The sequence below is a fragment of the Triticum aestivum genome, chromosome 6D (genome assembly GCF_018294505.1).
Source record: "Triticum aestivum cultivar Chinese Spring chromosome 6D, IWGSC CS RefSeq v2.1, whole genome shotgun sequence".
NCBI lineage: Eukaryota > Viridiplantae > Streptophyta > Magnoliopsida > Poales > Poaceae > Triticum > Triticum aestivum.
In genome coordinates this window covers 9,420,573-9,446,414 of record NC_057811.1, presented here as the reverse complement: position 1 = coordinate 9,446,414, position 25,842 = coordinate 9,420,573, and the positions used below count along the sequence as shown (strand labels likewise).

Here is a 25,842-nt window from a genome sequence, read left to right as displayed (position 1 = left end):
GCATCGCATCCCCAAACTTTTAGAAACGACAGCTTAGGTTTCTTCCCAAACCATAATTCATACGGTGTCGTCTCAACGGATTTCGACGGAGCCCTATTTAAAGTGAATGCGGCAGTCTCTAAAGCATAGCCCCAAAATGAGAGCGGTAAATCGGTAAGAGACATCATAGATCGCACCATATCCAATAGAGTGCGATTACGACGTTCGGACACACCATTTCTCTGAGGTGTTCCAGGCGGCGTGAGTTGTGAAACTATTCCACATTTCCTTAAGTGTGTACCAAATTCGTGACTTAAATATTCTCCACCACGATCTGATCGTAAGAATTTTATTTTCCTGTCACGTTGATTCTCAACTTCACTCTGAAATTCCTTGAACTTTTCAAAGGTTTCAGACTTGTGTTTCATTAGGTAGACATACCCATATCTACTTAAATCATCAGTGAGAGTGAGAACATAACGATATCCTCCGCGAGCCTCAACACTCATTGGACCACACACATCGGTATGTATGATTTCCAATAAGTTGGTTGCTCGCTCCATTGTTCCGGAGAACGGAGTCTTGGTCATCTTACCCATGAGGCATGGTTCGCACGTGTCAAATGATTCGTAATCAAGAGACTCCAAAAGTCCATCTGCATGGAGCTTCTTCATGCGCTTGACACCAATGTGACCAAGGCGGCAGTGCCACAAGTATGTGGGACTATCGTTATCAACTTTACATCTTTTGGTATTCACACTATGAACATGTGTAACATCACGTTCGAGATTCATCAAAAATAAACCATTGACCAGCGGGGCATGACCATAAAACATATCTCTCAAATAAATAGAACAACCATTATTCTCAGATTTAAATGAGTAGCCATCTCGAATTAAACGAGATCCAGATACAATGTTCATGCTCAAATCTGGCACTAAATAACAATTATTGAGGTTTAAAACTAATCCCGTGGGTAGATGCAGAGGTAGCGTGCCGACGGCGATCACATCGACCTTGGAACCATTCCCGACGCGCATCGTCACCTCGTCCTTCGCCAGTCTCCGTTTATTCCGTAGTTCCTGTTTTGAGTTACAAATATGAGCAACCGCACCGGTATCAAATACCCAGGAGCTACTACGAGTACTGGTAAGGTACACATCAATTACATGTATATCACATATACCTTTGGTGTTGCCGGCCTTCTTCTTGTCCGCTAAGTATTTGGGGCAGTTCCGCTTCCAGTGACCACTTCCCTTGCAATAAAAGCACTCAGTCTCGGGCTTGGGTCCATTCTTTGACTTCTTCCCGGTAACTGGCTTACCGGGCGCGGCAACTCCCTTGCCGTCCTTCTTGAAGTTCTTCTTACCCTTGCCCTTCTTGAACTTAGTGGTTTTATTCACCATCAACACTTGATGTTCTTTTCTGATCTCTACCTCAGCTGATTTCAGCATTGAATATACCTCGGGAATGGTCTTTTCCATCCCCTGCATATTGTAGTTCATCACAAAGCTCTTGTAGCTTGGTGGAAGCGACTGGAGGATTCTGTCAATGACCGCGTCATCCGGGAGATTAACTCCCAGCTGAGACAAGCGGTTGTGCAACCCAGACATTCTGAGTATGTGCTCACTAACAGAACTGTTCTCCTCCATTTTACAGCTGAAGAACTTGTCGGAGACATCATATCTCTCGACCCGGGCATGAGCTTGAAAAACCAGTTTCAGCTCCTCGAACATCTCATATGCTCCATGTTTCTCAAAACGCTTTTGGAGACCCGGTTCTAAGCTGTAAAGCATGCCGCACTGAACGAGGGAGTAATCATCAGCACGCTGCTGCCAAGCGTTCATAACGTCTTGGTTCTCAGGGATTGGTGCTTCACCTAGCGGTGCTTCTAAGACATAATCTTTCTTGGCTACTATGAGGATGATCCTCAGGTTCCGGACCCAGTCCGTATAGTTGCTGCCATCATCTTTCAGCTTGGTTTTCTCTAGGAACGCGTTGAAATTGAGGACAACGTTGGCCATTTGATCTACAAGACATAGTGTAAAGATTTTAGACTAAGTTCATGATAATTAAGTTCATCTAATCAAATTATTTAATGAACTCCCACTCAGATAGACATCCCTCTAGTCATCTAAGTGAAACATGATCCGAGTTCAACTAGGCCGTGTCCGATCATCACGTGAGACGGACTAGTCAAGATCGGTGAACATCTCCATGTTGATCGTATCTTCTATACGACTCATGCTCGACCTTTCGGTCCTCCGTGTTCCGAGGCCATGTCTGTACATGCTAGGCTCGTCAAGTCAACCTAAGTGTATTGCGTGTGTTCCGAGGCCATGTCTGTACATGCTAGGCTCGTCAACACCCGTTGTATTCGAACGTTAGAATCTATCACACCCGATCATCACGTGGTGCTTCGAAACAACGAACCTTCGCAACGGTGCACAGTTAGGGTGAACACTTTCTTGAAATTATTATAAGGGATCATCTTACTTACTACCGTCGTTCTAAGCAAATAAGATGCAAAAACATGATAAACATCACATGCAATCAAATAGTGACATGATATGGCCAATATCATTATGCTCCTTTGATCTCCATCTTCGGGGCACCATGATCATCTTCGTCACCGGCATGACACCATGATCTCCATCATCATGATCTCCATCATTGTGTCTTCATGAAGTCGTCACGCCAACGATTACTTCTACTTCTATGGCTAACGCGTTTAGCAACAAAGTAAAGTAATTTACATGGCGTTATTCAATGACACGCAGGTCATGCAAAATAATAAAGACAACTCCTATGGCTCCTGCCGGTTGTCATACTCATCGACATGCAAGTCGTGATTCCTATTACAAGAATATGATCAATCTCATACATCACATATATCATTCATCACATCTTCTGGCCATATCACATCACATAGCACTTGCTGCAAAAACAAGTTAGACGTCCTCTAATTGTTGTTGCAAGTTTTTACGTGGTTTGTAGGTTTCTAGCAAGAACGTTTCTTACCTACGTATGACCACAACGTGATTTGCCAATTTCTATTTACCCTTCATAAGGACCCTTTTCATCGAATCCGTTCCGACTAAAGTAGGAGAGACAGACACCCGCTAGCCACCTTATGCAACTAGTGCATGTCAGTCGGTGGAACCTGTCTCACGTAAGCGTACGTGTAAGGTCGGTCCGGGCCGCTTCATCCTACAATGCCGCCGAAACAAGAAACGACTAGTAGCGGCAAGAAGAATTGGCAAACTCAACGCCCACAACTGCTTTGTGTTCTACTCGTGCATAGTAACTACGCATAGGCCTGGCTCATGATGCCACTGTTGGGAATCGTAGCATAATTTTAAAATTTTCCTACGCTCACCAAGATGCATCTATGGAGTCTACTAGCAACGAGGGGAAAGGAGTGCATCTACATACCCTTGTAGATCGCGAGCGGAAGCGTTCCAATGAACGTGGATGACGGAGTCGTACTCGCCGTGATCCAAATCACCGATGACCGAGTGCCGAACGGACGGCACCTCCGCGTTCAACACACGTACGGTGCAGCGACGTCTCCTCCTTCTTGATCCAGCAAGGGGGAAGGAGAGGTTGATGGAGATCCAGCAGCACGACGGCGTGGTGGTGGATGTAGCGGGTCTCCGGCAGGGCTTCGCCGAGCTTCTGCGAGAGAGAGAGAGGTGTTGCAGGGGAGGAGGGAGGCGCCCAAGGCTGTAGGTTGCTGCCCTCCCCCCCTTTATATAGGCCCCCTGGGGGGGCGCCGGCCCAGGAGATGGGATCTCAAGGGGGGGCGGCGGCCAAAGGGGGAAGGGGTTGCCTTGCCCCCCAAGGCAAGGGGGAAGCTCCCCCCCTAGGGTTCCCAACCCTAGGCGCATGGGGGGAGGCCCAAGGGGGGCGCCCCAGCCCACTAAGGGCTGGTTCCCTTCCACTTTCAGCCCACGGGGCCCTCCGGGATAGGTGGCCCCACCCGGTGGACCCCCGGGACCCTTCCGGTGGTCCCGGTACAATACCGGTAACCCCCGAAACTTTCCCGGTGGCCGAAACTGGACTTCCTATATATAATTCTTCACCTCCGGACCATTCCGGAACCTCTCGTGACGTCCGGGATCTCATCCGGGACTCCGAACAACTTTCGGGTTTCCGCATACATATATCTCTACAACCCTAGCGTCACCGAACCTTAAGTGTGTAGACCCTACGGGTTCGGGAGACATGCAGACATGACCGAGACGCCTCTCCGGTCAATAACCAACAGCGGGATCTGGATACCCATGTTGGCTCCCACATGTTCCACGATGATCTCATCGGATGAACCACGGTGTCGAGGATTCAATCAATCCCGTATACAATTCCCTTTGTCAATCGGTATGTTACTTGCCCGAGATTCGATCGTCGGTATCCCAATACCTTGTTCAATCTCGTTACCGGCAAGTCTCTTTACTCGTACCGCAATGCATGATCCCGTGACTAACGCCTTAGTCACATTGAGCTCATTATGATGATGCATTACCGAGTGGGCCCAGAGATACCTCTCCGTCACACGGAGTGACAAATCCCAGTCTCGATCCGTGCCAACCCAACAGACACTTTCGGAGATACCCGTAGTGCACCTTTATAGTCACCCAGTTACGTTGTGACGTTTGGCACACCCAAAGCACTCCTACGGTATCCGGGAGTTGCACGATCTCATGGTCTAAGGAAAAGATACTTGACATTGGAAAAGCTCTAGCAAACGAAACTACACGATCTTTTATGCTATGCTTAGGATTGGGTCTTGTCCATCACATCATTCTCCTAATGATGTGACCCCGTTATCAATGACATCCAATGTCCATAGTCAGGAAACCATGACTATCTGTTGATCAACGAGCTAGTCAACTAGAGGCTTACTAGGGACACGTTGTGGTCTATGTATTCACACATGTATTACGATTTCCGGACAATACAATTATAGCATGAACAATAGACAATTATCATGAACAAAGAAATATAATAATAACCATTTATTATTGCCTCTAGGGCATATTTCCAACACATACTGCTTCGGAGGCATGCCGTCTTTTTCGTGCAAACGTTGCAGGTCCTCCCGTGCCTCAGGTGTATCTTTTGTCTTCCCATACACGCCCAAGAAGCCTAGCAGGTTCACGCAAAGGTTCTTCGTCACGTGCATCACGTCGATTGAAGAGCGGACCTCTAGCTCTTTCCAGTAGGGTAGGTCCCAAAATATAGATTTCTTCTTCCACATGGGTGCGTGTCCCTCAGCGTCATTCGGAACAGCTAGTCCACCGGGACCCTTTCCAAAGATTACGTGTAAATCATTGACCATAGCAAGTACGTGACCGGTACGCATGGCGGGCTTCTTCCGGTGATCTGCCTCGCCTTTGAAATGCTTGCCTTTCTTTCGACATTGATGGTTGGTCGGAAGAAATCGACGATGGCCCAGGTACACATTCTTCCTGCATTTGTCCAGGTATATACTTTCAGTGTCATCTAAACAGTGCGTGCATGCGTGGTATCCCTTGTTTGTCTGTCCTGAAAGGTTACTGAGAGCGGGCCAATCGTTGATGGTTACAAACAGCAACGCGTGCAGGTTAAATTCCTCCTGTTTGTGCTCATCCCACGTACGTACACCGTTTCCATTCCACAGCTGTAAAAGTTCTTCAACTAATGGCCTTAGGTACACATCAATGTCGTTTCCGGGTTGCTTAGGGCCTTGGATGAGAACTGGCATCATAATGAACTTCCGCTTCATGCACATCCAAGGAGGAAGGTTATACATACATAGAGTCACGGGCCAGGTGCTGTGATTGCTGCTCTGCTCCCCGAAAGGATTAATGCCATCCGCGCTTAAACCAAACCATACGTTCCTTGGGTCAGCTGCAAACTCAGCCCAGTACTTTCTCTCGATTTTTCTCCACTGCGACCCGTCAGCGGGTGCTCTCAACTTCCCGTCTTTCTTACGGTCCTCACTGTGCCATCGCATCAACTTGGCATGCTCTTCGTTTCTGAACAGACGTTTCAACCGTGGTATTATAGGAGCATACCACATCACCTTCGCAGGAACCCTCTTCCTGGGGGGCTCGCCGTCAACATCACCAGGGTCATCTCGTCTGATCTTATACCGCAATGCACCGCATACCGGGCATGCGTTCAGATCCTTGTACGCACCGCGGTAGAGGATGCAGTCATTAGGGCATGCATGTATCTTCTGCACCTCCAATCCTAGAGGGCATACGACCTTCTTTGCTGCGTATGTACTGTCGGGCAATTCGTTATCCTTTGGAAGCTTCTTCTTCAATATTTTCAATAGCTTCTCAAATCCTTTGTCAGGCACAGCATTCTCTGCCTTCCACTGCAGCAATTCCAGTACGGTACCGAGCTTTGTGTTGCCATCTTCGCAATTGGGGTACAACCCTTTTTTGTGATCCTCTAACATGCGATCGAACTTCAGCTTCTCCTTTTGACTTTCGCATTGCGTCCTTGCATCGACAATGACCCGGCGGAGATCATCATCATCGGGCACTGGTTCCTCTTGATCTTCAGCAGCTTCCCCCCTTGCAGCATCATTGGGCACATCGTCTGGTTCCTCTTGATCTTCAGCAGCTTCCCCCGTTGCAGCATCACCGTATTCAGGGGGCACATAGTTGTCATCGTCCTCTTCTTCTTCGCCGTCTTCCATCATAACCCCTATTTCTCCGTGCCTCGTCCAAACATTATAGTGTGGCATGAAACCCTTGTAAAGCAGGTGGGTGTGAAGGATTTTCCGGTCAGAGTAAGACTTCGTATTCCCACATATAGGGCATGGACAACACATAAAACCATTCTGCTTGTTTGCCTCAGCCACTTCGAGAAAATCATGCACGCCCTTAATGTACTCGGAGGTGTGTCTGTCACCGTACATCCATTGCCGGTTCATCTGCGTGCATTATATATAATTAAGTGTGTCAAAAACCATTACAGAACATCATGAATAGATAATTAAGTGACCAAATTAATAGAAGTTCATCATCACATTAAAACCAAAGTACATACATAGTTCTCATCTAACAACATATATATAGCTCTCCAGAGCATCTAATTAATTAAACCATACATTGAAACTATGTAAAACATTTCAATGCGAAAACAAATGCGATCATAATCGCAACCAAGGTAACAATTGATCCAACGGCATAATGATACCAAGCCTCGGTATGAATGGCATATTTTCTAATCTTTCTAATCTTCAAGCGCATTGCATCCATCTTGATCTTGTGATCATCGACGACATCCGCAACATGCAACTCCAATATCATCTTCTCCTCCTCAATTTTTTTATTTTTTCCTTCAAGTAATTGTTTTCTTCTTCAACTAAATTTAACCTCTCGACAATAGGGTCGGTTAGAATTTCCGGTTCAACCACCTCCTAGATAAATAAAATCTATGTCACGTTGGTCGGTATATTTGTCATAAACAATAAATGAACCAAATAGTTATAAAAAGATAATATATACCACATCCGAATCATAGACAGGACGAGGGCCGACGGGGGCGGATACCAAAACCATCGCACTATGTAATAAGAAGGAATAATAAAGTAACAAAATTAGACAAGTAACTATCTAAAGTAAGAATTTTTTCCTTTCAGAAAGAAGATAAGAACAAGAGGCTCACCACGGTGGTGCTGGCGACGAGATCGGCGCGGGCGATCGACGGCGGTGAAGACGGGGACGGGACGTGACGGACCGCTAAACCTAGACAAATCTCGGGGAAAATGGAGCTCGGAGGTCGAGTTTCGAGAGGAGAAAGATTAACTAGTGTGGCTCAGACATTTCATCGAACACCTCATGTGCATAGGAGGTGAGCTAGAGCACCCAAATGCCCTCCCCTCGCCGGCCAGAAAAAACAGAGCACTGTGGAGTGCTCTGCTGTGGCGATGGGGTATATATAGGGAACTCATTGGTCCCGGTTCGTGGCACCAACCGGGACTAAAGGCCTTTGGTCCCGGTTGGTGCCACGAACCGGGACCAATGCCCCCTTTAGTCCCGGTTGGTGGCACCAACCGGGACCAAAGGCCTTGTGCTGCCCCGCGTCAAAAGTTTAGTCCCACCTCGCTAGTTGAGAGGGCTCGAGAGTGGTTTATAAGCGCTGCTGCACCCACCCTCTCGAGCTCCTCTCAACTGCAGGCTTTCGGGCCTAACCGTTCTCTTTGCCTGTGGGGCCTACTGGGCCTTCTGCGGGCCTGAATCCTGGCCCATGGATGGGTTTCAAGTCGTATTCAGGCCGTGGTGGCCCAGTAGGTGGCATAATTTTTTTCTTTGTTTTTTGTTTTCTCTTTTGCTTTATTTGTTTTCTTTTGTTTCTACTTACAACAAAAAACTTATTTATTTTATTTCTATTACTTATGTATTTTACTTTAATTATTTTATTTTTATTTATTTTACTGCTGCTATTTTTATTTATTTTACTGCTGCTATTTTATTTATTTTACTGTTATTTATTTAATTTATTAAGTTTATTTATTTTAGTTACTATAGTTTATTTTATTTTATTTTATTATGGTTTATTTATTTTTATTTACTATAAAAAAATGAACATAGATGCGCCTATAGAGAAAATTCAACCTAAATTCATAATAAATTTCTATAAAATTCAAAGAAATTTACTGTGAATTTAGGTCAAATTCCCTGTATAAGGGCATCTATTTTCACTTTGAGAGGAGCTCAACAAGGCAGAGAGGGACGGGCTTATAAACTGGCGTGAGCGCCCTTCGGTTGGTGAGGTGGGACTAAACACTGGCCGCAACTAGGACCAGCCCTTTAGTCCCGGTTTGTGGTATGAACCGGGATTAAAGGGTGGTGGGCCAGGAGCGTGGCCCATTGGTCCCGGTTTGTCCCACCAACCGGGATCAAAGGGTCCGGACGAACCGGGACCAATGCCCCCATGAGGCCCGGCAGGCTCCTGGCCGCACGAACCAGGACCAATGCTCACATTAGTCCCGGTTCGTGACTGAACCGGGACTAATGTGAATATTGTCCTATGATCAAAGCACAGTTTTCTACTAGTGAGCTTTGAATAAACTAGCAGCATCTTGTGCTTTAATCAATTTTCTACATTTTGTTGCATCTTCACTTGGATGTAAACAATCTGAACGAGTCATGCATGTATGTAAACAGAAGGCGGTATGTAAATTTTGTACTCTGAAGTCTGAACTCTGAATTTGAATCAGACCTGAACGCTAGCCATGAATCTTTCAAACTTCATGTGTGAACTCTGAAACTTATTATACCCAATTCAAGTGTGAACCTATAGTAAGCATTTAGAAATCTTTTAGGAGCCCAAGTTAACTTGAATCTGAGCAGAAAGTTGCCAGCAGCTAATAGGCTAAACTTTTATTTACGATTTCACTCCAGTCTCTTCAGAGCCACAACTATTATACTGAGAAGAGTATCAACATTTTCCATTATCATAGCAGCATATGTATGACAAGAGGTCTTATGTTTTCAGAACGTTGGGACTGGGCTTAACTAATTATGATGAGAAATCACTTTCTTATCTTAAATACATCAGTGATTAGAGGATTTTGATTCTCCTGTCGTTTTCATAAATGTCCAATTTAGTCTATTAAAATAGGCATATTTTCATACAGGTTCACCAAAATGGAAGTGTCATTTTTACAGTGTCAGCGGATAAAACTGTTTTACATTGAAGTGTAAAGCGTGCATTTAGTATCTAATGTATTGAAGGCATGGTGATGAAATCCAAGTGCAATGCTAGTTAATTAGCATCATTCTTATTTCTGCAATTTATTTCTCCAATATTTAAGCATATCCATTTAGAGTAGATAAATAAACTTCTCTAGTGAACTTACTGCATGAAGGCAATGTGCTGAAAGTTGATAATAAAATACAGCTACTGAATTAATCCTGAAAATTATAACAATTTTCTCTATGGAGCAGAGACGGGAAGACCACCGCGGCCGTGAGGACGACCAGGAGAGCAGCACCAACTGGAGGATGATGTAGTAATGCTTCTGTTTCCAGATCAAACTCAGCAAGGTTGTATACCAACTGAACTTTTTCACGAAGAGGAGAGCCTAATGATGAGAGATTCAGGGGATTGAACAGGACTATAAATCGATGAGTCTAAATAAACAGGGGCTGGGTTTGAACATGGACAGGTATGGTGCCACGTACGGGGATTCAGCACAAGATAGTCCAAACTACAACCACATCAAAGTGCTCTTTCGTTCCTCTGGTCGTTGCTAGCTCCTGATGAAACTGATACTTTCCATTCCTGGATGGCATGGTTTTGAAATTTTCCATCCTCATGTCATGTAGACACCACATGTTGGAATAGAGATATTACGAGATCAGGCGAATCTTCGATGCACTAAAAATGCTATTTAGTAGGTGGTTCCTTGCAAGAATTTCAGTATTTTTTCACTAGGCACATTGTGAAGTTATCATTTCTCAGCTGTCCCAGCAAATGAGAAAAGTGGTGTAGCTTTCCTCATCAATATCAAGAAATCAATAGACAATCGTTGCCGGCCGGCCTGCCCATCCCTCCTTTATATACGTGGGGAGGGGGGCACCCTAGAACACATAAGTTGATCTTTTAGCCGGGTGTGGTGCCCCCCTCCACAGTTACACACCTCGGTCATATCGTCGTAGTGCTTAGGCGAAGCCCTGCGCCGGTAACTTCATCATCACCGTCGCCACGCCGTCATGCTGACGAAACTCTCCCTCGGCCTCAACTGGATCAAGAGTACGAGGGACGTCATCGAGCTGAACGTGTGCTGAACATGGAGGTGCCGTACGTTCGGTGCTAGGATCGGTCGGATCGTGAAGACGTACGACTACATCAACCGCATTGATAAAACGCTTCCGCTTTTGGTCTACGAGGGTACGTGGACACACTCTCCCCGCTCGTTGCTATGCTTCTCCTAGATAGATTTTGCGTGATCGTAGGAATTTTTTTGAAATTACTGCGTTCCCCAACACTATTTCCCAAGTGTGGGATGGTCACGCTATCAAACTAACTTTTAGAAGAAATTTTAACCCTACCATGATGGAAGAATGGTATTGTCTACAGCAAATCATCAGGGGGTGTCTTATATGGATAAAGAGGATGCACTCATTTGGCAATATGAGGCGAAAGGAAAATACACTACTGGTTCCCTTTATAGTATTATTAACTTTAGAGGGGTACAACCGGTATTCATTCCCTCCATATGGTCCATTGTGGTGCGCCACCTAGAGTTCAAGTTTTCCTATGGCTACTGTCGCATAATAAACTCATGACAAAAGATAACCTTAAGAAAAGAGGGATTGAAAAACCCCCTGAGTGTGTCTTTCGCACAGAGCATGAAACTGTTAGCCATTTATTTTTTGAGTGTGTTGTCGCTAGGATTGTTTGGCAGCATATTTCTGACTTCTGGGTATTACCCTGGGGGGAATTTCTTTTCCATTGCTAGATATTGGCCTGCTAGTAAAAATCATGCCGCCACTAATTCTGTCTGTGCCAGTGCATTGTGGAGCATCTGGAAAATTAGAAACGCCCATGTCTTCAATAATGCTAAACGGACTGACATGAATGCAATCTGGTGTATGATACAGGTGAATATCAGGAGATGGATGATCCTCTACAAGGGGGATCACTTGACAAAAATGGAGAGATTATCCCACTTGATTACTCAGGTGATTCAGACCCCTTTCAGGCTGGGAGTGGGATGAACCTTACGTCTTTGGGCAAAAAGGCTGCCCTGCGAGAGATGCTGTTCAAAGACCCGACAACGCAGAAAGACAGAGCTGGGGGTGAAGATGGTTCTGCCTCCCCACCAAGAAGTAGTGGCTGGATCCAAGTTGATGACAAGCCCAACCACGGCGCTGGAGATCTCGAACCCCCCTGAGACGACTCCACTAAAGAGGAAGAAAAGTGTCGAGCACTACCGGAATCGCACCCTATGCTGACGGCCAGGGCCGTCGGCATAGCCCCGACTGGCCGTCGGGACAGGCCTATGCCGACGGCCCCCGTCGGCATAGGGCCATCGGCATAGGACCTATCCCGACGGTGTCCGTACATCTATGCTGAAGGCCCTGGCCGTCGGCAACGTTACCTCCTAACGGCGGCCGCCGTCAAGTGCTGACCAACGCCTGCTCGCCACGTGGCAGGCCTATGCCGACGGCCTGGCCGTCGGCTTAGTTTGAAACTATGCCGACGGCCAGGCCGTCGGCATAGGCCTGCCACGTGGCGAGCAGGTGTCACCCCTGGGGCAGGTCTATGCCGACGGCCTAGCCGTCGGCACAGTTTCAAACTAAGCCGACGGCCAGGCCGTCGGCATAGGCCTGCCACGTGGCAGCAACTGGGCTCTCCTGGGGCAGGGCTATGCCGACGGCCTGGCCGTTGGCATAGACCTGCCACGTGTCAAGCACTGGGAGCTCACGCCAGCTCTATGCCGACGGCCTAGCCGTCGGCATAGTTTCTGTCTACTTTTTTTTCTTTTTCCTGTTTTGTTTCAGCTCAATTCATTTGAATATATACAGCATATATAAGGATCATACAGCAATATATGCATCACATAACAATAAGGAGCAGCATCACACAACAAATTCATCATCACACATCATAAGAAGCATCACAAAGTATAAACATATAAGTATCATCACCACCAAAGCATATAAGAATCTCACAAACAACAATAAGAAACATCACTAGCATATAAGTATCATCACCACCAAGACCGCCACAATGTGACCCAAAGGCTTAAGCGCCAGGACGTCGAGCACCGCGGAGGTCGTCACCGCCGAGACCGCCGAAGCCCAGGTCGTCACTGCTAGCGGCAGCGCTACCGCCAAGACCGCCTCCACCTCCGCCTCCGCCTCCGTGGATCGGAGTGGTCGGGCTCCGTGTCTCGGGAGTGCTGCGAAGACCACCGCCAACGGTAGATCCACCTGTTCCCTGGATGTTGAAAAGACATATTAACGGGATATATGACTGTGTTGAAAGGCATGACATGCTTTGGGTGAATAGATTGGGGATGAACTAACCGGCGAGGGGCCAACATTCTGTGCCACAAAATCCTCAAAGGTCAGCAGCACTGGTTGTGCTGGAGGACATTGTGCTGGCTGCAATTGAGGACACCTGCCGGCCGCCATTTTCTGAAAAGCCTGCTGCATCTGGCGATCCCTCTGCACCTGGTGTTCATAAAGCCTCTCATGCCACGCCATGGTCTCCTGGCGTGTGTACTCCAGGTAGGCCTACGGTATGACATGATGGAACTCATAAAACTACTAAATGCGGAAAATAAAGTGAGCAATGAAGATAAGAGGGAAAATACTTATAGATTGTTGCTCCTGAAAGAGGGACTGTGACTGTGCACTGGTCACTGGCTGGCTCGTGCGCTGGCTCAGGCTCGGGTCGATCCGACGGAGCTGTGTGTAGGAGATAGTAGGAGTGATCACAGCATCGAGAACCGCCTCCCGACCATGCTCCTTGGGCCCCATGCCCACCACCACCCTCTCGTCCAGATCCGCCGCAATGGGGTCAGGTGTGTCAGGATGTAACTTCAAATACCCTTCGGAGTAGGCCTTCTTCCTCCCCGCGGTCTTCTTGCCGTAGTACTTGGGCTCTCCTTCCGCGTATGGGCGATCTCCCACGCCTGCATGTCTGAGAGCGGCCGCTTCAGTTTCTCCTGCTGCACCACCAAACAGAGGTTAGTCATACATAAGAAAGTGATGGTAAATAGAAGAAGAAGAATGTTTAATGGGGTTAGTCATACATTAACTGCCTTGTGGAGATAGTGGTTTCGGTTCCCTGAGCATGTACTCCCTCCTTCCCTCGGTTAGCCTTGTTTTTGATTCTCATAGCCGCCCAGGCTCCAGCCTCATCACACCAAAGATCCACCAATGCCGCCCAGGACTCGTCTTTTCCATAACACCAATTTGGACACACCTGCATAATAAAAGCATAATGGCATGTCAACACGAAACGGTGAAATGTACCACAAGGTAATGAAAGCATAATGAAAAAATCTTTTATACTTACCGCCAAGAACTCGTCCCTCTCCAAGGTAAGGCCCATCCTCCGCGCTTCTTCCTTGGTCATCTTCACACCAAGATAGTCGTGGTAGTATGTCGAGATGGCCACATAGCGCACCTCGTACTGCATCTGGCGGGCCTTCTTCTTGCATTGGCGTAGCACGATCTGGTCCGCTCTGGCCCTGTGCTCCGGAAGAACTCGATAGAATTCCTACAATCATGCATGAAACAAGAATGGAAGAAGCCATGAGTTAAATCATTCATGAAACTAGAATGGACTTGTGCTTCTGAAGAGAACTCACCCAGAAAGTAGTGATCACGACCTTGGCATGGGTCTCATGGTCCGCGTGGAGGGCCGCTTCCCAGTGGTCCCAGCTCGTGGCCAAAACCCGACGGTCCGGGTGCCTGACTGGATCCGGACAGTACAACCCCGACGAGTATAACTTCAGCAAGACGGTGATGAGGCCGTTGGGAATACTTGTGTAGCTTGGGTAGCCGCAATGAAGAGATCGGCTCCGGCATAGACGGTTGATGGTTTAACTTCGACCAAACCAATGGAAGGCCTATGTTTTACCCCCTCCCGTGGATCGAACCATCGGCATTTGAACACAGGCAGACTTAGGGTCTCACGCCCCTGGCGGAATTTAACCTCGTATATATTTTGTACCCTTCCGTAGTAGTCTACTGAATTTTGACCGGGGGTGTACACTCCGGTATTTATAGTTTTGGGATCGGGCCGGCTGTTTGGTGCTCCTCTGTATGGAAGCGGTACCCATTCACATCATACTTTTTACATGTCATGACGGCAGGGTCAAAAACCATGGAAACCCATCTCAATTCATCATCCATAGATATGTTCGGATCTTTTCCCTACAAGTATAATTGAAATTGCTGCGTGCATTAGTTCGGTTAACTAATAAATGTTGAACTAGGTATTTAATAGGGGAGTGTGGAAAATTACTTTCTCCATGAACCAAGCAACAAATTTTTACGTCCAGGGTTTCCATGACGGAGAAGAGTAAGTGCCTCCGCCTCAGTAGGAGGATTCATTCCCGTCCATTCCTCTTGAACGAAATCACTAAAAAAAGAAAAGCGGTGTTAGACCGGGACTAAGTGAACATGGAACATGATGATGTGGAAGACATAAAGGAATGGTGTAGTGGTATTACCTCATCCACACTTCCTCAACTTCCTTGATGTTGTGCAAGATATAGAACATGACGTCCTCCCACTCTTGTCGTGGCATGTTATAAGATTTCGAGGCCCCAGCCCTCCCACCTTGCGTGTTGAATAGATGGAGCCTGGGTTGATACTTGGGCTCTTCCATATTGTATCGAGGCACCTTGTTATGCAGATGGGGAACATGGTCTGGATAGTATGATGTCCTGAGGTCTGACACCTCCTCTAGGATAACTGCCTCAGCTATGGAAGCTTCAATCTTAGCTTTGTTTCCACATTTCCGTCGGAGATGCTTGTTCTGTCTCTCAGGGCCGTACTACCAGCGATTCTGCACAGGCCCCCCCAACAATACCTCGTTCGCGAGGTGCAGAATGAGATGTGTCATCGGAGTAAAGAAGCATGGCGGAAAGATCTTCTCTAGCTTGACTATCAACTCCGATGCCTTCTTATGCAATTTTTCAATCACCTCTTTACTTACTTCTCGGAAGAAATGGCTAAGCTCGGCAAGCACTCGCCAGACATGCTCGGGGACATAGCCTCGAACCATCACCGGCATTATCCGCTCAATCCATACATGGTAGTCATGACTCTTCAGGCCGGTCACTTTGCCCGTTGAAAGATTGACTCCCTTACTTATATTCGATGCATAACCATCGGTGAACTTCAAAATTTGTTTCAGCCAGATAACTACTTACTTTTTTTCGGGCGGTTTAAGGACAAGGTCAGCATCTGGCTCGAACCAGTTTTTTCGACCGCCTGTGGGAGGCTTCATGTTCAGGCGTGGTCTATCACAAATTCTCTATTGATCGGCTCTAGCTTTAACGTTATCCTTTGTCTTATCAGGAATGTTGAGGATCGTGTGGAAAAGGGACTCTGCCACATTCTTTTCGGTGTGCATCACATCAATATTGTAAGGAAGTTTGAGGTCCTTGAAATAGGGAAGCTGCGAGAAGGGGGTAATGTGAGTCCAGTTGTGCGTCTCACCATATCCCTCGAAGCCTTTGGCTTTGCCTTTGACTTTAGGCTTGAGAGCTTTTAGTTGAGCAAGAACATCTGCCCCCGAAAATGTTGAAATCTCGGTTACTTCATGAACAACCCGGCCTTTCGTGAAGTTCTTCTTGTCTTTCCTGTCTGGATGGTCTGGAGGGAGGAACTGTCGATGCAGGTCAAAGGCTACATACTTGCCACCCTTACTCAGCCAAATCATTCGCAGAGCCTGCATGCACAATGGGCATGGCATCTTCCCACTTGTACACCATCCGCAGAATAGAGCATAGCCGGGAAAGTCATGCAGGCAATAGTGCAACCAAACTTTCATCAAGAAATTTCTCTACAGATCCCGGTCGTATGTCAACCTCGGAAAGTACCAAGAATGGTGCAAAGCATCCACCAGCGGCTGCATAAACACACCCAATTGCTTCCCCGGGTATTCAGGCCCCGGAATGATGAGCGACAAGAACATGGTCTTCCGTTACATTAGGGCACCGGGAGGAAGATTGAGCGGAATTACAAACACGGGCCAGCAGCTGTATGGATTAGACAACATACCATATGGATTCAACCCATCACCTGATATGGCTATTCTTACATTCCCAGCCTCAGCTGCTTCCTCGGGGTATTCTTCATCGAACGACTTCCATGCTTCCCCTTCCGATGGATGTATGATTTTTTTTGGATTGTACCTTATACCTTCCTTGTGCCACTTCATCATTTTGGCAGACTCCTTCGTGATGAAAAGGCGCTGCAGTCTTTTTATAAAATCAAGATACCGAAGAACCTTAACGGGGATGGTTAGCTGCTTTTTCTCACCATCCTCACCGACCACCTCAATGTACCGAGGCGAACCGCACTTGCTACAATACTTGTCATCCGCATACTCGTGCCTAAACAAAAGGCAATTCTTCGGGCAAACATCTATTTTCTCATAATCCATGGAGAGTGCCTTCATGATTTTCTTTGTATCGTACATGCTTTTCGGCAGTTCATGACCCTCAGGGAGGCTGTTAGCCCATACTCCCAGGAATGCTTCGAAGCATTTCTGGCTACAGCCGTACTCAGCCTTGACTGCAATCAGTTGCGAGATGGCATCCAGCTGAGATATTTTCGCACCCGCATAAAGAGGTTTCTTCGACGAGGCCAAGCCCTCCAAGAAGGCCTTTGCGGTTGCCTCCGGCTCCTCCGGTTCATTCTCTGAAGGTGTCGCATTTGCCGTTTCTGCAACAATGACATCATCTAGCATGTCCCTGACCCCGTCGTCCTCATATCCATCGATGCGTTGTCGCATCACCTCCTCTCTACCACAGTCCTGCTCGGCTATGTTTATCGGCGACATGTCAAAGTTTGGCATATATCCGTGCGTGCGAAGGTGCTCACTCATGTCCATCTGATTTCTACGGTGACGTCTGGCACATCTCGCACAGGGGCATGGTGGGATAATTCTCATTGGACGACGGAATATCTCCTTCAAATACACATCGGTTTTCGCGATCCACTCTGATGTTACTCGATTCTGATGGATAAAACCGCTGTACATCCACTGATTGTCTACCATCCTCTGCTTTTTTGCAAGCCACCCAACATAATTAAGGATTTCACTTAAATTAATCACATCAAATTTTCAGTTTCTATGGCGTTGAATCCACCTACATCTCTAATAGGTAAAGATGGGTCCTAATCCCACCCGAGGATGTGTAGATTGAGTACGTTCTCCATTCTACCCCGTTCCGAGACAAAATTTCGGCAGCACCTCCCCGCTGTTCTCCAGATACACGTCTCGGCAAATAGCCGAGATAATGTGCTCCGGAGAACAATGGGGAGGCGCCACCGAAATCATGTCTCGGAACGGGGTAGAACATGGAGAACATACCCAATCTACACATCCTCGGGCTGTCCATGGAAAACGCTGGACAATCCGAAAGAGCTGCGGTGATAAATATGCAATTGAATGCATATTTATCGATGCAACCCTTTCGGAGGGGAGACGCCTAGGTTACGCCAGTTGACTTGAGAATGAAATCTAGTGATATGAAAAAATGGAGGAGATGGACTTGTAGCTCACCCTCGGCTGTAGAGGAAGTAGTCGAACAGCAGAGGGATGCTCAGGGGGACCAACGTATCGGACAACGGTCACTCCGATGAAATGCGAAACCACAAAGCCTGCAAATTCCATCGCGACAAAAAATTAGAACATCACAACTCATAGAGCATATTTAAAACATTTAAACATGCATTCATTTATTTTTGAATCATGTAGGCAAAAAAACTAACAACATTAACAATATATTCATCATCGTCATCACATATTCATCATCATCATTATCACCTACTCGTCATAATCATTGATTCATCTCATCGAACCAATTTTTTTTCGAGATATGCAACATATAGCATCTCCTCTAACCAATTTTACCTATCTCACTATCTATCTAACTATCTAACTATCTACCTATCTAACTATCTATATAACTATCTATCTAACTATGTATCTAACTATCTAAATACCTATCTAAATACCTACCTAAATACCTATCTAACAATCTATCTAACTAGCTACAAAATTACTAAAAAACACTAAAAAATACATAAAATTTTCACCTTCGAGAGGGCCGGCCGGAGTTGGGGCGGGGAGGCGCGGGGTCGGGGAGGGGCGGCGAGGGGTCGGGGCGGGGCGGCGCAGGGTCGGTGCGGGCGGCCGGCGCGGGGTCGGGGAGGGGTGGCGCGGGGTCGGGGCAGCGCGGCGCGGGCGGCGGAGGGCTCGGGGCGGGGAGGCGCGGCGGCGGCGGGCGCGGGGTTGGTGCGGCGCGGGCGGCGGCGGGCTCGGGGCCGCCGGTGGCGTGCTCAGGGCGGGCGGCGGCGGCGGTGGGCGGCGGCGCGGGTGTGGGTCGGGGGAAAGGGGGAGATGGGGAATGGGTGGTCGGGGGCGAACCGCAGCGGATAAGGTCAACCTATGCCGACGGCCTGGCTGTCGGCATAGGCCTGGCCCTTTGCCACGTCATCGATCCGTGGCCGTGTGCGCCGCTATGCCGACGGCATAGATACTTTCCTTTTCTTTGCGGCATATGTGTGACTCTCAGCACAATGTAAAAAATAGTCCCACCTGGCCCAAAGAAAGCAACATGACCAATTTAAATAGTTGGCAAATCCATACGACGTGAGCTCCGGTATTCATTAGACTTCTGTTAAGAAAATGGACAATTACGGTGAAACGTTCAGTTACCAGCCCGGTGCCCGGGTCTGAAGGTTTCACCGTGATAGTCCATTTTCCATGATGGATGCCGGTGTTTTTTATAAATTCAATTATTACTTTTTGTCAGTTTGTCGTGTGTAAGCTGTGGTGGCCGTTTCCCCCCTCCCAGACATGGCGGCAGTGACGCCCGTGAGGTCTACACGGCGGGACGGGGGCCCAGGGGGGTAGCAATGCCGCCAAATCATGCGTAGGCGGCCTCTCACAAGTCTGGAAGTGTTGTGGCGGTTGCAAACGCCCGGCACGCGTCTCCGGGGTGTGCCCCCCCTCACGGACGGCGCCGCCGCCGGCACCTGGAGGGGGGAAACAGACGCGTCGGGTCTACACGGAGGGGATCTTGCTGTGGGTCTGGCCCGGATGTTGCTCCAAAGTGTTTCTATGGGCTGACCTACCACAACCGGGTGGATAGGTCCACTGCTCAAAGCCCGTCCGTGCAAAGTCAAAGGGCTAGATCCCGTGGTCAAACACTACAGGGTTAGGCGGGACGGGGGCCCTGGGGGTAGCAATGCCACCCGAGTGTCGCACCGGGCCCTCATACATGCGGGGTGGTGTGGTGGCATGTCCGAAGAGGCGGCACGCCTCTCCGGGGTGTGCCCCCCCTCACGAACGGCGATGACACGGTAGTAGACGTTCTGCGGTAACGATGCGGCGTGAATATTATTAAATACTCGGAGCGCGATAAAATCATGAGTTTTTTACACGACGTGGGCACATGTGTTGTAGGACTGATGGTAATTTTTCATAATTATTCGTGATGGAGTAGTATCTGAACAATTCCCTCTACGCGGATTGCTCTTCGCGTGTCTACGACTGTGGCCGGCGGCCTCCGGGGGCTAGCATGCCGCCAAATCTTGCGTAGGCAGCCTCTCACAAGTCTGGAAGTGTTGTGGCCGGTGCAAACGCGCGGCACGCATCTCCGGGGTGTGCCCCCCCTCACGGACGGCGCCGCCGCCGGCACCTGGAGGGGGGAAACGGACGCGCCGGGTCAACACGGAGGGGATCTTGCTGTGGGTCTGGCCCGGATGTTGCTCCAAAGTGTTCCTATGGGCTGACCTAACACAACCGGGTGGATAGGTCCACTGCTCAAAGCCCGTCCGTGCAAAGTCAAATGGCTAGATCCCGTCGTCAAACGCTACAGGGTTAGGCTGGACGGGGGCCCTGGGGGGGGTAGCAATGCCACCCGAGCGTCGCACCGGGCCCTCATACATGCGGGGTGGTGTGGTGGCATGTCCGAAGAGGCGGCACGCGTCTCCGGGGTGTGCCCCCCTCACGACGGCGATGACACGGTAGTAGACGTTCTGCGGTAACGATGCGGCGTGAATATTATTAAATACTCGGAGCGCGATAAAATCATGAGTTTTTTACACGACGTGGGCACATGTGCTGTAGGACTGATGGTAATTTTTCATAATTGTTCGTGATGGAGTAGTATCTGAACAATTCCCTCTACGCGGATTGCTCTTCGCGTGTCTACGACTGTGGCCGGCGGCCTCCGGGGGCTAGCATGCCGCCAAATCTTGCGTAGGCGGCCTCTCACAAGTCTGGAAGTGTTGTGGCGGGTGCAAACGCCCGGCACGCGTCTCCGGGGTGTGCCCCCCCTCACGGACGGCGCCGCCGCCGGCACCTGGAGGGGGGAAACGGACGCGTCGGGTCTACACGGAGGGGATCTTGCTGTGGGTCTGGCCCGGATGTTGCTCCAAAGTGTTCCTATGGGCTGACCTACCACAACCGGGTGGATAGGTCCACTGCTCAAAGCCCGTCCGTGCAAAGTCAAAGGGCTAGATCCCGTGGTCAAACGCTACAGGGTTAGGCGGGACGGGGGCCCTGGGGGTAGCAATGCCACCCGAGCGTCGCACCGGGCCCTCATACATGCGGGGTGGTGTGGTGGCATGTCCGAAGAGGCGGCACGCGTCTCCGGGGTGTGCCCCCCCCTCACGAACGGCGATGACACGGTAGTAGACGTTCTGCGGTAACGATGCGGCGTGAATATTATTAAATACTCGGAGCGCGATAAAATCATGAGTTTTTTACACGACGTGGGCACATGTGCTGTAGGACTGATGGTAATTTTTCATAATTGTTCGTGATGGAGTAGTATCTGAACAATTCCCTCTACGCGGATTGCTCTTCGCGTGTCTACGACTGTGGCCGGCGGCCTCCGGGGGCTAGCATGCCGCCAAATCTTGCGTAGGCGGCCTCTCACAAGTCTGGAAGTGTTGTGGCGGGTGCAAACGCCCGGCACGCGTCTCCGGGGTGTGCCCCCCCTCACGGACGGCGCCGCCGCCGGCACCTGGAGGGGGGAAACGGACGCGTCGGGTCTACACGGAGGGGATCTTGCTGTGGGTCTGGCCCGGATGTTGCTCCAAAGTGTTCCTATGGGCTGACCTACCACAACCGGGTGGATAGGTCCACTGCTCAAAGCCCGTCCGTGCAAAGTCAAAGGGCTAGATCCCGTGGTCAAACGCTACAGGGTTAGGCGGGACGGGGGCCCTGGGGGGTAGCAATGCCACCCGAGCGTCGCACCGGGCCCTCATACATGCGGGGTGGTGTGGTGGCATGTCCGAAGAGGCGGCACGCGTCTCCGGGGTGTGCCCCCCCCTCACGAACGGCGATGACACGGTAGTAGACGTTCTGCGGTAACGATGCGGCGTGAATATTATTAAATACTCGGAGCGCGATAAAATCATGAGTTTTTTACACGACGTGGGCACATGTGCTGTAGGACTGATGGTAATTTTTCATAATTGTTCGTGATGGAGTAGTATCTGAACAATTCCCTCTACGCGGATTGCTCTTCGCGTGTCTACGACTGTGGCCGGCGGCCTCCGGGGGCTAGCATGCCGCCAAATCTTGCGTAGGCGGCCTCTCACAAGTCTGGAAGTGTTGTGGCGGGTGCAAATGCCCGTCACGCGTCTCCGGGGTGTGCCCCCCCCTCACGGACGGCGCCGCCGCCGGCACCTGGAGGGGGGAAACGGACGCGTCGGGTCTACACGGAGGGGATCTTGTAGTGGGTCTGGCCCGGATGTTGCTCCAAAGTGTTCCTATGGGCTGACCTAACACAACCGGGTGGATAGGTCCACTGCTCAAAGCCCGTCCGTGCAAAGTCAAAGGGCTAGATCCCGTGGTCAAACGCTACAGGGTTAGACGGGACGGGGGCCCTGGGGGGTAGCAATGCCACCCGAGCGTCGCACCGGGCCCTCATACATGCGGGGTGGTGTGGTGGCATGTCCGAAGAGGCGGCACGCGTCTCCGGGGTGTGCCCCCCCTCACGGACGGCGCCGCCGCCGGCACCTGGAGGGGGAAAACGGACGCGTCGGGTCTACACGGAGGGGATCTTGCTGTGGGTCTGGCCCGGATGTTGCTCCAAAGTGTTCCTATGGGCTGACCTAACACAACCGGGTGGATAGGTCCACTGCTCAAAGCCCGTCCGTGCAAAGTCAAAGGGCTAGATCCCGTGGTCAAACGCTACAGGGTTAGGCGGGACGGGGGGCCTACGGGGGGTAGCAATGGCACCCGAGCGTCGCACCGGGACCTCATACATGCCGTACGGTGTGGTGGCATGTCCGAAGAGGCGGCACGCGTCTCCGTGGTTTGGCCCCCTCCAAGTGACGGCGGCACTGCCTTGCGTGCAGGGGGCACACCGCGGAGCCCAAGACGGGCGTCTACGCATGCCTGAACACTTTCACATATGCATGGGGACCCGTGCGATGTTTCGGCCCCACCAACCAGAATTCCCTCCGTGTCGACCGTTTCCCCCCTCCATGACACGGCGATAGCGACGTTCGTAACAGGGGGCAATCGATATACCATCGGGGTATGTTTTTTTAGATAAGGCATAATTATCTTATGAAAAAACAAAAGAAGCAAAAGCCAAGGAACTTCTTCTGCAATACCAAGCACGGCGGTAATGCTAGTACCGATGGATCCATCATAGCATGTCCATATGGTCTGTCCGTCTGTGACAACAGCCAGGTAAGTAATGCATGCAGCAAAATGCAGACATCGTGGTTCAGAGAATGCATGTGCTGACATTATAGTTCAGAGAATGCATTTGTTCAGAGAAAGCATGCAGCAAAATTCAGAAAAGTGAATTCCTTCCTGCGAAGCACGTTTCAAACTGGATGACAAGTAGCACGTCAAGGCAGGCAGCTGCTTCTTTTACCCCCAAAGAGAAGAAAATAACGCAGTGAACCACGTAGCTTGTTAGGAGTCTCCAATTCAAGTAAGGACAAGAAAAAGTAGCAAACCCAGTGTACTGCATTACTTAAGCCTAAAGAATAAAAGATGGACCAGTTGATTGATGCAGCTCAGCTCATCCTTGATGGCACCCTAGCTTATCACTGACATATGTAGATACCACCCAGCAGCACCCTAGCTCATAACTGATACGGCTGTTCTTCACATGGCATCTCTGTTCCAAATGAAAAGGATAAAAAAAGAACAAGGATCGATTAGAAGGGAGGTAACCATGTAACACATGATCAAGAAAATCGACAAAACAAGTAGTAGTATTACGATAGCAACCAAATGCTATGTGGCACTGAATGATACAATTGCTCACGCAATTCAGATTAAATGCTCTGCTATCCCAAACCGGCATAAAGTTTCCTTGTATGGCATGAACAGTGAAGCAAACACATGTTTTCATACTGGAGTATACCCTTGGGCCTTGGCATGCAGGACGGAAGTATCTTTACAATGATAGTATCTGAATCGGAAAACATGCAGCAGCACATGTGTCCCGGCGTAAACTACATGATCCAGAGTTAAGCTATGTGTGAGCAGTAGCATGCTTCATTATAGAAAAATGAAAAGTTGATGACACAGTACATTCTATCAGAAAGAAGTATTAAGAATCTCATATAGAAGAACTCAAGTCAAGGTTCACAGTTCAAAGGCAGCTTACTCGTGATGGCTGACGAAAGTTCAGATGAGTCGTGAATAGTGACTACACATGATTTTTTTGTAGCGTTTATAAATCATCTTATGGGTATTAAAAGCACCTCGAAGGGTGCCTAAGTACTATTTCTAAAATGTCCTAGAATAATTCATCACATAATTACAAATATTCCAAAGTTATATTACCTCCGTCCCAAAATTCTTGTCTTAGATTTGTCTAGATACAAATATATCTAATACTAAAACGTGACTAGATACATCCGTATCTAGAAAAATCTAAGACAAGGATTTTAGGATGGAGGGAGTACTAAACACTACGATGGTTGATGAACCATAAACAGAAGCAATGGGGGATAACCAGTGTGGCAATGCCAATTGTTTCCATAACCAATTGATTATGATGATGCATCGAAGCTACGGATTTCAGCTTTAAAGCACATGGCAAAAGAAAGCAGCAACATAGAAAAGGAGATTAACATAAGAAGCTTTGTAGCACTATGCAGACCATATAAAGGCGCAAAAGGCAAACCTTGCCGGATCATCCTTGAGTGCAGGAAATGCTGGAGGCCAGATCATCATAACAGGATAGATATCGCCCAAATATGCACCCTCTTCTGTCACCTCATAGACTTTACGCAGTGTCCTGCACTTGACATCCAAGTGGAGGGCGCATCGACCCATCTCCAAGAACACAAACTCAGCATTGTCCCCCACACTTTTTATTCGGAGAGAAGCATTGGAACCTAGCATACGCTAGCTAACATCTCACGCAAACACACTAGTAGAAAAAGAGGCTTCCATACGCCCCCATTAGTCCCTAAAATAATCGAACCGCGACAAAAGGGGTCTTTAGTCGCGGTTCGGGAGGAGACCCGCGACCAACTATCTGGGCCCAGCGCGCTCGGTCGACAGCTGGCGGACGGGAGGGGCTTTAGTCCCGGTTGGCCTGGCCAACCGGGACTAAAGGTCCTCAGGCTGGCCTGAGGACCTTTAGTCCCGGTTGGCCAGGCCAACCGGGACTAAAGGCCCATCCCTATATATAGGACTCAGCTCACTTCACTTAGCCACAATTCAGAAGGGGGGTGGTGGGTTTGCTTTTGGTTCCTTCTATGCACACAAGGTGTTCGATGAAATGCCCGAGAGCATGAAACAAACATGATATGAAGTGTCCGAGCCACACTTGAGCTTTCTCATTTATTTTTCCTCCACGATCGCGGTTAGCAACTTGAACCTTTCATGTGTCATTGATAAAATATGCATGTGTGTAGTTCATTGTTTAATTTGTATTATTTCTAGCTAGTTAGTTTAACAAATGCATGATGGTTAATTATATACTTTATATAATAATAATGCAGATGAATCGGCAATGGATGTACGGTCCCCGACTCTCCGGCGAGTTCACTACGGGTTTGAAAGATTTCCTCGTAGTGGCAAATGCGAACAAGCAGCGAGGTTTTATTATCTGTACATGTGCTGTCTGTAAGAATCAGAAGGGTTACTCCTCCTCAA

General features: G+C 48.8%; 1 long non-coding RNA gene across 1 annotated transcript; it reads right to left on the bottom strand.

The window, feature by feature from the left end:
• Nucleotides 1-23,511: 23,511 nt before the first annotated feature.
• LOC123140730 (uncharacterized) lies at nt 23,512-25,078 on the bottom strand. Its single transcript, XR_006470060.1, has 2 exons — nt 24,863-25,078; nt 23,512-23,845 (listed from the first exon to the last, which is right to left on the bottom strand). It is a non-coding gene; the product is annotated as an uncharacterized lncRNA (long non-coding RNA).
• Nucleotides 25,079-25,842: the final 764 nt, after the last annotated feature.